This window comes from Otolemur garnettii, unplaced genomic scaffold (assembly GCF_000181295.1).
Source record: "Otolemur garnettii isolate 467f Iridium unplaced genomic scaffold, OtoGar3 scaffold00006, whole genome shotgun sequence".
Classification (NCBI taxonomy): Eukaryota; Metazoa; Chordata; class Mammalia; order Primates; family Galagidae; genus Otolemur; species Otolemur garnettii.
Window position 1 is genome coordinate 38,206,749 of NW_003852401.1, and position 9,959 is coordinate 38,216,707.

At 35.5% G+C, this 9,959-nt stretch overlaps 1 pseudogene; it reads left to right on the forward strand.

Moving 5' to 3' along the window:
- LOC100948043 overlaps positions 1–9,236 on the forward strand; it is a 103,795-nt pseudogene extending 94,559 nt beyond the window's left edge.
- The last annotated feature ends 723 nt before the right edge of the window (positions 9,237–9,959 follow it).

Here is a 9,959-nt window from a genome sequence, read left to right on the forward strand (position 1 = left end):
GCTATAGGCGCCGAGCCGCTAATCTCAAACTTATGAGCTCAGGCAGTCCACCTGCCTTGGCCTCCCAGAGTGCTAGGATTATAGGCATGAGTACTGGCTTAAGCCACTTTTTTAGAGTAAAAAAAACAAAGATTAGAGAAACTGAGGCTATTAATTATAATTTAGTATGATCAACAATAGAGAAAATTTCTTTTTTTATTTTTTATATTTATTTATTTATTATTATTTTTTTTTTTTTGCAGTTTTTGGCTGGGGCTGGATTAGAACCCACCACCTCCAGCATCTGGAGCCGATGCCCTACTCCTTGAGCCATAAGCACTGCCCTATTTTTTATATTTATTACCACAAACTAGTATTAAAAAATCACCTACTCCTGTCCTTATTTTGCTAAATCCAAAATCAGATTTCTTTCTTCAATAGTATGATCTAGATATGGCAGTGACAGTTAACAAATATTTATTCACCAACAAATACTGAGAAATTTTAATAATACCTAATTTTTAAAAGCTTGAGAAATATAAGGAGAAATTAGCTAATGTTTTTGGACAATTTTAAATATTAGAAAGTATTCTAAGGTTTTAGCATTATACACAACACTGGTTATTTAGTAATGGTTTGGGAGAACCAATTTTAAATTTTCTGATCTTCATGTATTTAAATTCACAACAGTAATGTTTTCCACATTGACTATGGGAGGAAAAATCCAGTCATGTATTTCATTTCCAACTGGGTAGAAAAAAAGTCTGTTTGGACTATTAACTTTTGATGTTTTTCCTAAGGCAAGTGTACAGGTAATTTTTATTCCTTGATTAGGGGAAAAGTGATGGAAGAGGGCAGTATTAAGAATTAAGCAGCAAGACTGTTAGCTCTCACATCAGAAAACTTATCCTTATACTGCCTGTCAATGTTGTTAACAGAGACTGTTATTTTACTAATCCTTATGATCCAAATGATTTCTTTTTTTATGTTGCAGAGCCCAGCAGGTGAGAGAGTGGATTTGTTAAGCTGGGTGGGTTTATCCTTCTTTTATGTGTTTGTTCAATTTTATGTTCATTTACTTATTGTACACATATGGCAATAGAAGCTGCTAAAGCAATCACTGTTCTGCAAAACAACAAAGCACAGAAGCAGATGTTGTATTTCCAAGATTTTTTTTTAACACAAGAGTATTATGATTAAAGATCCTTTCCTTCCCTCCTCCTTCGGGGGATACCAGAGGTTGCTTGCTGGAAGCTTCCTAATGACTTGGTGAAAGGCTCAAATATGCCCCTGTTATGGCAATCCACCCCAGGGGCAAACCAAACATGAACATTATACATTTATTTTATTTTTCACAATTACATGGATGAAGAAAATCACCAAATGGCATCATATCATGTTTGTTATAGGTGTATTAACTACATCGAAAAGGCAAAACATAGCACCTTTTTTCAAACAGAGAAAATCATTTTGTACTATGAAGGCTGGTCTTAGTAAAAGATTTAATTTACACTGGGGCAAGAGGTTAGCTTCTATTTTCAGTCATGTGGCTGTTTCAAGAATGAAACATTGTGAATAATATAAGAAATGGAGGTTTAGTCTGAGAAAGGGAAAACATACTTTGCAGTAGGAAAGAGAATTTAATACTTAAGATTTTTTTTCATTTTTTTTAGTAAAGGTGCCTTATTTCAACTAGGTAGGAATGCTAGACTTCAGGTTTTCGTATTTTTTTCTTTTTTTTTCAGTTTGGATATTTGACCTCCAAGCAGAGATGACTGAAACTGCCTTTGAGCATCAACCTTTTTAAAAGACTTTTTTTCCTCCTCCCTAAGGGCTATTTGTCTCTTGATGGCATTGTCTACATTTCTCACCGAAAGCTAAGCATTTGTCCTTGCACTAAACTCTGGGGTTGCCTGATAAGTGAGAAACTGAAAAGGAGAAGAATTAAAGGTCAATATGTTTGTTTTGCTCTCAAGTGTGTTGGGGTGTGTGTGTGTGTGCTGTGTGTGTACTGGGGAGGGGAGTGGGCTTGGGTGTGTAAGGGAGGGGCATAAATACTTTGGTGATATTATCTACTTATAGCCTTATAAAGTTTGAGCTGCATCAGGACAAGCATTACCATTAGCATAAAGAAGAGAATAAAACTCAAATTGCGATAACTTCTGGCTCAGTAGAGGGCAATAAGTAAATGATACACATTAATATTGCATTCTCCCCTTTTCCTTCCCTTGTTGAAGCTAATTGGAAATTTCAATCCATTTCAGACAATCAACACAACTGTCAGTCATTTTACATAGCACAGTTCTTCCAGGAAGAAGAAAATGGAATATACTTAGAGCTCAAGTAAGAGCCCATGTGTCTTAGGATTATTATGTGATCGTTAGCTGACTTGCACCCCATAGGCAGTTCACAAGTTCGCTGCATGTTAGAATCATCTGGGGAACATTGAAAAAAATCCCTATGCCCAGGCTTCTCTGTAGGACTATTAAATCAGAATCTCTGGAGGTGGGACCAGAAATGGGTGTCTCTTAAAGCTCTTTAGGAGAAGGAAAGTTTGCCAAACACCTCAAGGAGATAAACTTATTTCACACACATGAAATAGGAGCAACTCATATGTCAAAAGGAGATTTTATGTATTAGTATATAATTGATCTATATATATATATATAACTATGTTCAATGCATACTTATTCATATATTTTAAGCACTGAATTTTAGGATAGCAACACAGAGAAGGGAGGAAGGCACTTTGCCTCTGCCACAATCTCCCCTGCTGTGGTCAGTTTAGAGTCAGAGAGATATCTTCTATGGGTAAGCTGGAGACTCCCAGCACTTCCTTTTCCTCAGTATCACAAATGTCATCAATCCTTGCTACAAAAGCCAGTCGTCACAGGCCTTTAATCTAGTCTGAAGAGTTTCTGGGAGTTTACACTGCTTTATTGCCCCTGGAGTAGTAGCCCAGGTTGTACACCCCCACCTCTGTGACCTAAGCTACTATGGCAATGCAGTGTCTTGAAACCACTCTCAGTGCTAGAGTGTATCCTGCACTGGACACCAGTATCTACTGCCTCTCTCCATCCTTAAGGCCCCACTGTTATTCTACTATTTTCACATGAGTGTCTGTAGCATCATGGCCCTGGCTGCATATAGCCTAGACCTGACAGATCAATCGAGACCCTGGCATCTAAACCTATTGGCCACACTTGTCCCCAAGGAACAGAGGGACTTGCACAGCAGTAAGGCTTCATAACAGCCTGCTGTCTCACTGTAACCAGGCATACCCGTTCCAAGATTAATAGTCCAGTGGCTCCCTCTCTCTCAGAGAGACCATCACATAATCCACCAGTCCTCCATTACTGTGTATACTTGCATCAGGACTGACAGCCAAAGTGGCAGCAGCTCTACCTACCAAAGAGACCACTGTACAGTCAGTGGATCCAATAATGAGTTTGGCAGCTTCTCTGTCTTCCTGAAGAAACCACTGCACAGCCATCTGACCTACTGTGTGTGCAAGGCTGGCCCAACAGCCAGCCTGATGTAGCCATACTACCCAAAAAAACCCACTGCATAACTAGCCAGCTCACCACTTTTGAATGTGCCCAGGCTGAAAACCAGCTAGGCATCTTTAATCCTAGAAAAACTGCATGTCTCAGGTGAAAAACTTTCTCAGGCTAATCTACTGAGGCAATCACAGGTATTGCTAGTGAAGATTGCAGCCAAATGAACTGCATGAGGACCACACTACTGAGCCAACATATCATCCTAACTGACACAGTAGATTCCATGGATATCCAGGAAAAAAGTCTTTATGCAAGCTATTCCATAAACTTGGAGAAAACAACTGTTTCCCTAGATATGTGGATATCAACATAGGGATATTAGAAACATTTAAAAAAAAAAAAAGGAAATGTGACACTCCTAAAGAAACACAATAAATTTCTAGTAACAAACCTCACAAAAGATATTTACAGAATATCTAAAAAGGAATTTAATATAATGATCTTAAGGAAACTTAGCAAGATACAAAAAAAAAAAACAAGAATTCAATAAAATTATAAAATTTATAAAATTATAAAATCACCTCAACGAGAAATTTAAGAAAAAGATAATATATCATAAACAAGAAACAAATGAAAATCTTGGAACTGAAGAATTCAATGAATGGAGAGCTTCATAAACCAATTAAATCAAGCAGAAGAAATTAATTTCTGAACTTGAAGATAGCTCTTTTGAAATAACTCGGTTGTGGTGGTGGGGGGAAGAAGAATTTCAAAAAAGAAAATCCACAGTATTTATGTGACATCATTAAATGAACAAGTATTTCCATCAAAGGGTTTATCAGAGGGAGAAGAGATAGAAAAAGGCAAACATAGAGAACCTATTTAACAAAATAATAGCTGAAAACTTTCAAGTCTTGGAAGAGATATAGACATTTAAATCTAGATATTCAAAGGTGTCCTACTAGATTCAACCAAAAAAGATTCTATTTGAGGCATAGTATAGTCAAACTGTCAAACATTAAGGACAAAGAGAAAATTCTAAAATCTGTAAGAGGAAAGCACGTAATCATATATAAGGGAATCTCCATTAGACTATAAGCAGATTTCTTAGCAGAAAACTTGCAGGCCAGCAGAGAATGTATAAAATAGTAAAAGGCTAAAAGAAAAAGTGTCAGCAATTTATACAATAGTGTACAAATTGATCCTTTTAATACAAAGGAAAAATAAAGAGCTTACTAGATAAGTAGCAACTAAGGGATTCCACCACCACTAAACTAGTCTTATAAGCAATTCTTAAGGGATTTCAATGACCAGAAACAAAATGATAATTATTGTCATGAAAATGTATGAAACTATAAGCTCACCAGTTGAGGTAAATTTGTAATTAAGCTCAGAATACTCTAGGTTTGTAATAATGCTATGTATATCTTTCAATCCTCTAGTATTAAGTTTAAATTTAAAATAGTCAAAAACAACAGTAGCTACCATTAGTGATGAAGGAACACATATTGACAAAGATATAAACAAAAATATAAATTGTTGAAGTAAGGAAAATATCTATAGTATTTTTATGCAATCAAAGTAAAGTTGTTATTAGCTTAAGATAGTGTAAATCTACAGACTATGTTAGCCCCATAATTAGCATAAGAAAGAAATTACAACAGCTACATAAATGAGAAGGAGAAAGACAACAAAGCTTAAAACCACAGATAACTACCAAATCACAGAGGTAAACCAAAGAAGAAAAAAACAAAGAATCTACAAAACAACCAGAAAACAATTAACAAAATGGCAGAACCAGGATCCAAATGAACCAAACAGACATTTGCAGAATTCACATATTTGCCAACTGCAAATGGAACTTCTCCAGGATAGATCATATGGCGGTGCACCAAACAAATTTTAACAGTATTTAAGGAGATAGAGATTATGTCAAATATCTTTTCTGACCACAATGGTATAAAACTAGAAATTAACAAAATAAAAAATTTCAGAAACTTTACAAATGCAAAATTAAGCAGTATGCTTCTAAGTCTTCTAAATAACTAATTAATTGATGAAGACATTGAAAGGGAAATTAAAAATAATTTTATAGACAAATGAGAATGGAAACATATGATACCAAAACCTATGGGACATAACTAAAGCAATTCTAAAAGGGATGTTTATAGCAATAAATACCTAGTATGCACTAGAAAAAATAAGAAACTAAAGCCAACATTGGTAGCATGAAGGAAACAATGAATCTTGATGTAGAAATAAACAAAATAGAGAATAAAATAACAACTTAAGTGACCAAAAATCAAGAGTATTTTAAAAATGATAAATGAATATGACTAAATCTTTAGCTAATCCAATTAGGAAAGAAGAGAAGACTCAAATGAATAAAATAAGAGTTTTAAAAGGATACCTTATAAGTAACTGATATGACAGAAGTACAAAAGCTCATATGAGACTATTATAAACTAAATGTCAATAAATTTGATAACATAGAAAAAAATGCATACATTCCTGGACAAATACAATCTACCAAGACTAAATAATGAAAAAGCAGAAAATCTGAAAGGACAAATAATGAGGGATTAACTTAAATTAGTAATAGGTCTTCTATTAAAGAAAAGTCCAGGACCTGATAGCTTCACTTCTGACTTCTACCAGCCATTTAAAGAAGAACTAATATGTATCCTCCTCAAATTACTAAGAAAAATTGAAGAGAAGGGAATACTTCCACACATACTTTAGAAGGCCAGCATTACCCTGGTTCCAAAATCAGACAACACCACAAAAACCCTATAGGTCAATATCTCTGATGAACAAACATAAAAAGCTTTTCAACAAGATATTAGCAAACTGTGGCATTAAAAAGATGATTCACTATGATCTACTGGGATCCATCAAAGGATGCAAGGATGGTCAACATCTACCAACCACTAAATATGATTTATGCCAATAACAGAGAAAATAACCTCTCCAAATGTACATTTCAATAGACACAGGAAAAGAATTTGAAAAAGTTTAACATCGTTTCATAGTTAAAATCTCTCAACAACTTAAATGTGTACCTCAACACAACAAAGGCCATATATGACATACATACAGCTAATATATTGGAAAAGAAAAATCTTTCCACTTTTAAGATCAGGAATGAGAAAAGGATTTCCACATTTACCACTTCTATTTAACATAGCACTAGAAATCCTAGCCAAAGCAATAACGCTAGAGAAATAAATACAAGGCATTTGAATTGGAATGAAGAGGTCAAATTGTTCCTGATTGAATATCACATGATGTTATATGCATACACCTTAAAGACTCCACAAAGAAATTGTTATAAATAATTGAATTCAGTAAAGTTGAAAGATACAAAATTAGCATCAATATTATTTCTATATGCTAATAATGAACTATCTCTGGTGGGTGGCACCTGTGGCTCAGTGAGTACAGCGCTGACCCCATATACAGAGGGTGGTAGGTTCAAACCCAGCCCTAGCCAAACTACAACCAAAAAATACCTGGGCATTGTGGCAGGTACCTGTAGTCCCAGCTACCTAGGAGGCTGAAGCAAGAGAATCACCTAAGCCTAAGAGCTGGAGGTTGCTGTGAGCTGTGACTCCATGGCACTCTGCTGAGGGCAACAAAGTGAGACTCTGTCTCTAAAAAATAATAATAATAATGAACAATCTAAAAAAGAAATAAAAAAATAAGCTCCTTTATAATAGCTACAAAAAAGATAACTAGGAAAAAACAATGGAAGTAAAAGATCTCTATACTGAAAACTATAAAATACTGATATAAGAAGTTGAAGATGACACAAAGAAATGGAATATATCCTTTGTTAATATATTAAAAGAATTATTAGTATTAAAATAGCCATACTATGTAATCTACAGACTTAATGTAATCCCCATCTAAGTATCAATGTTATTCTTCACAGAAATAGAAAAAAGCAATCCTAAAATTCACAGAGAATCACAAAAACCTCCAAATAGCCAAGGAAATCCTAAGCAAAAAGAACAAACCTGGAGGTATCATACTACATGATTTCAAAATATACCATAAAGCTATGGTAACCAAAACAGCATGCACCAGCATACAAACAGACACATAGACCAATGGAACAGAATAGAGAATCCAGAAATAAGTCAACCTATTCACATTTAACTGATTTTTGAAGAATATGCAAAAAACACACAGTGGGGAAAATAAAGTCTGTTTAATAAATATTACTTGGAAATTGGATAGCGACATGCAGAATCAACTCAAAATGGATCAATGACTTAAACATAAAACCCAAACTATAAAACTACTAGAAGAAAACATAGGAAAAAGGCTTCAATGACACTGGCCTTGGCAGGGACTTTTTAAATAAGCCCCAAGTGCTCAGGCAACAAAAATTTAAAAAGTGACAAATGGAATTATGTTAAATTAGAAAGTTTATGCAAAACAAAGGGAACAATTAACAGAGTTAAAAGAAAATCTACAGAAAACATTTTAAATATTTATAAACTGTACATCTGAAAAGAGGTTAATATCCAGAGACTATAAGTAAGCAACTCAACAGAAAAATTCTAGTAACCTGATTTAAAACCTAAAACTCAATGAAAATTGGTCCAGTGGGAGCAGGGGTGGGTGGGTGTGGGTAGGTATGGGTAAAATCATACCTAGTAGGTACGATGTATAATGTGTAGGTTATAGGAACACTTAAAACTTTGTGTTAAGCAGTTCAAAATAGTCTATGTAACCTAAACATTTGTACCTCCATAATATTCTGAATTTTTTTAAAGATGAGCAAAATACCTTAATAGACGTTTCTCAAAAGAAGACATGCAAATGAACAGCAGTTATATGAAAAATATTCACCATCACTAATCATCAGATAAATGCAAATCAAAACCACAATGAGATACTGCTTCATTCTAGTTAGAATAGAGATTATCAAAAGGTCAAAAGAAAACAAATGTTTGCAAGCATGTGGAGAAAAGGGAACACCTACACATTGTTGGTAAGATTATAAATTATTACAGGCATTATGGAAAAACCACATGGAGTTTCCTCAAAAAGTTGAAAAGAGAACTACCATCTGATTGAGCAATGTCACTACCATTAATGTATTTGAAGAAAATGAAATAAGCATGCAAAAGCAATATCTGCACTTCCATGTTTATTTCTAATAGCTAAGATGTGCAATCAACTAATTGTCCATCCATAGATGAATGAATGATTATATGATATATATGTATGTGTGTGTGTATACAATTGGAATACAATGGGATACAATTCAGCCAGAAAAATGAAATTGTGCCCGCCTGCTGTGACTAGAGCTACTGGGACACCGTGACAGTGCTGCGTAAGAAGGGCCCCATGGCCGCCCAGGCCAAATCCAAGCAGGCCATCTTAGCAGCTCAGAGACAGGGAGAAGATGTGGAGACTTCCAAGAAATGGGCTGCTGGCCAGAACAAACAGCATCCAATCACCAAGAACACAGCTAAGCTGAACTGGGAGACAGAGGAGCTGCACCATGACAGGGTGACTCTGGAAGTGGGCAAAGTGATCCAGCAGGGCTGGCAGAGCAAGGGGCTCACACAGAAGGACCTGGCCAAGAAAATCAATGAAAAGCCTCAAGTGATTGCAGACTATGGGAGTGGACGGGCTATTCCTAATAACCAGGTTCTGGGAAAAATCAAGAGAGCCATTGGCCATAAGCTCCGGGGGAAGGATATTGGAAAGCCTATCAAGAAGGGGCCCAGGGCAAAATGAACACAAAGCCTCGAAATCAGTGCATTCTGGCTGATCTCGTCTGCCTGGTTCCCCTCGACCACCAGTACCTATGTGGGCCTCCTTGTGCAGCTGAGCGGAACACGGGGTCAGGCTTGCTGAGCCCCTCCCCAACCCACACCTGCTGTAAAACAAACAAAACTTTGCAAACTAAAAAAAAAAAAAAAAGAAGAAAAGAAAGAAAGAAAAATGGAATTGTATCATTTGCAACATAAATAAATCTGTAGGACATCTTGCTAAGTGAAATAAGCCAGACATAGAAAAGACATAACACATTATCTTACTTATGTAAGACCTCAAAAAAAATTTATACCATAGAAATAAGGAGTAAAACAATTGTTAGCAGAGAGTGGGAAGGGGAGGGCTGATGGGAAGATGGGGAGAGGTTAGTCAACTGGTCAACGGGTACAATGTCAGAAGATAGGAGGAATAAATTTTGGTGTTCTATTGCCAGTAGGGAGACTAGGGTTAACAGTGAGGTATTATATATTGCAACATAGCCAGAGGAGTTAAATGCATGAGGTGATATGCTTACTACCTTTATTTGATCATTATATGACATACACATGTATGGAAATATTAAATTGTATCCCATAAATATGTACCATTATAATATGTCAATTAAACATTTAAAAAGTATGTTCCAATATAGATGAGCAGAGAGTTCAATCAAGAACAAAACTTACTCCTCTTCCACAAAAATTC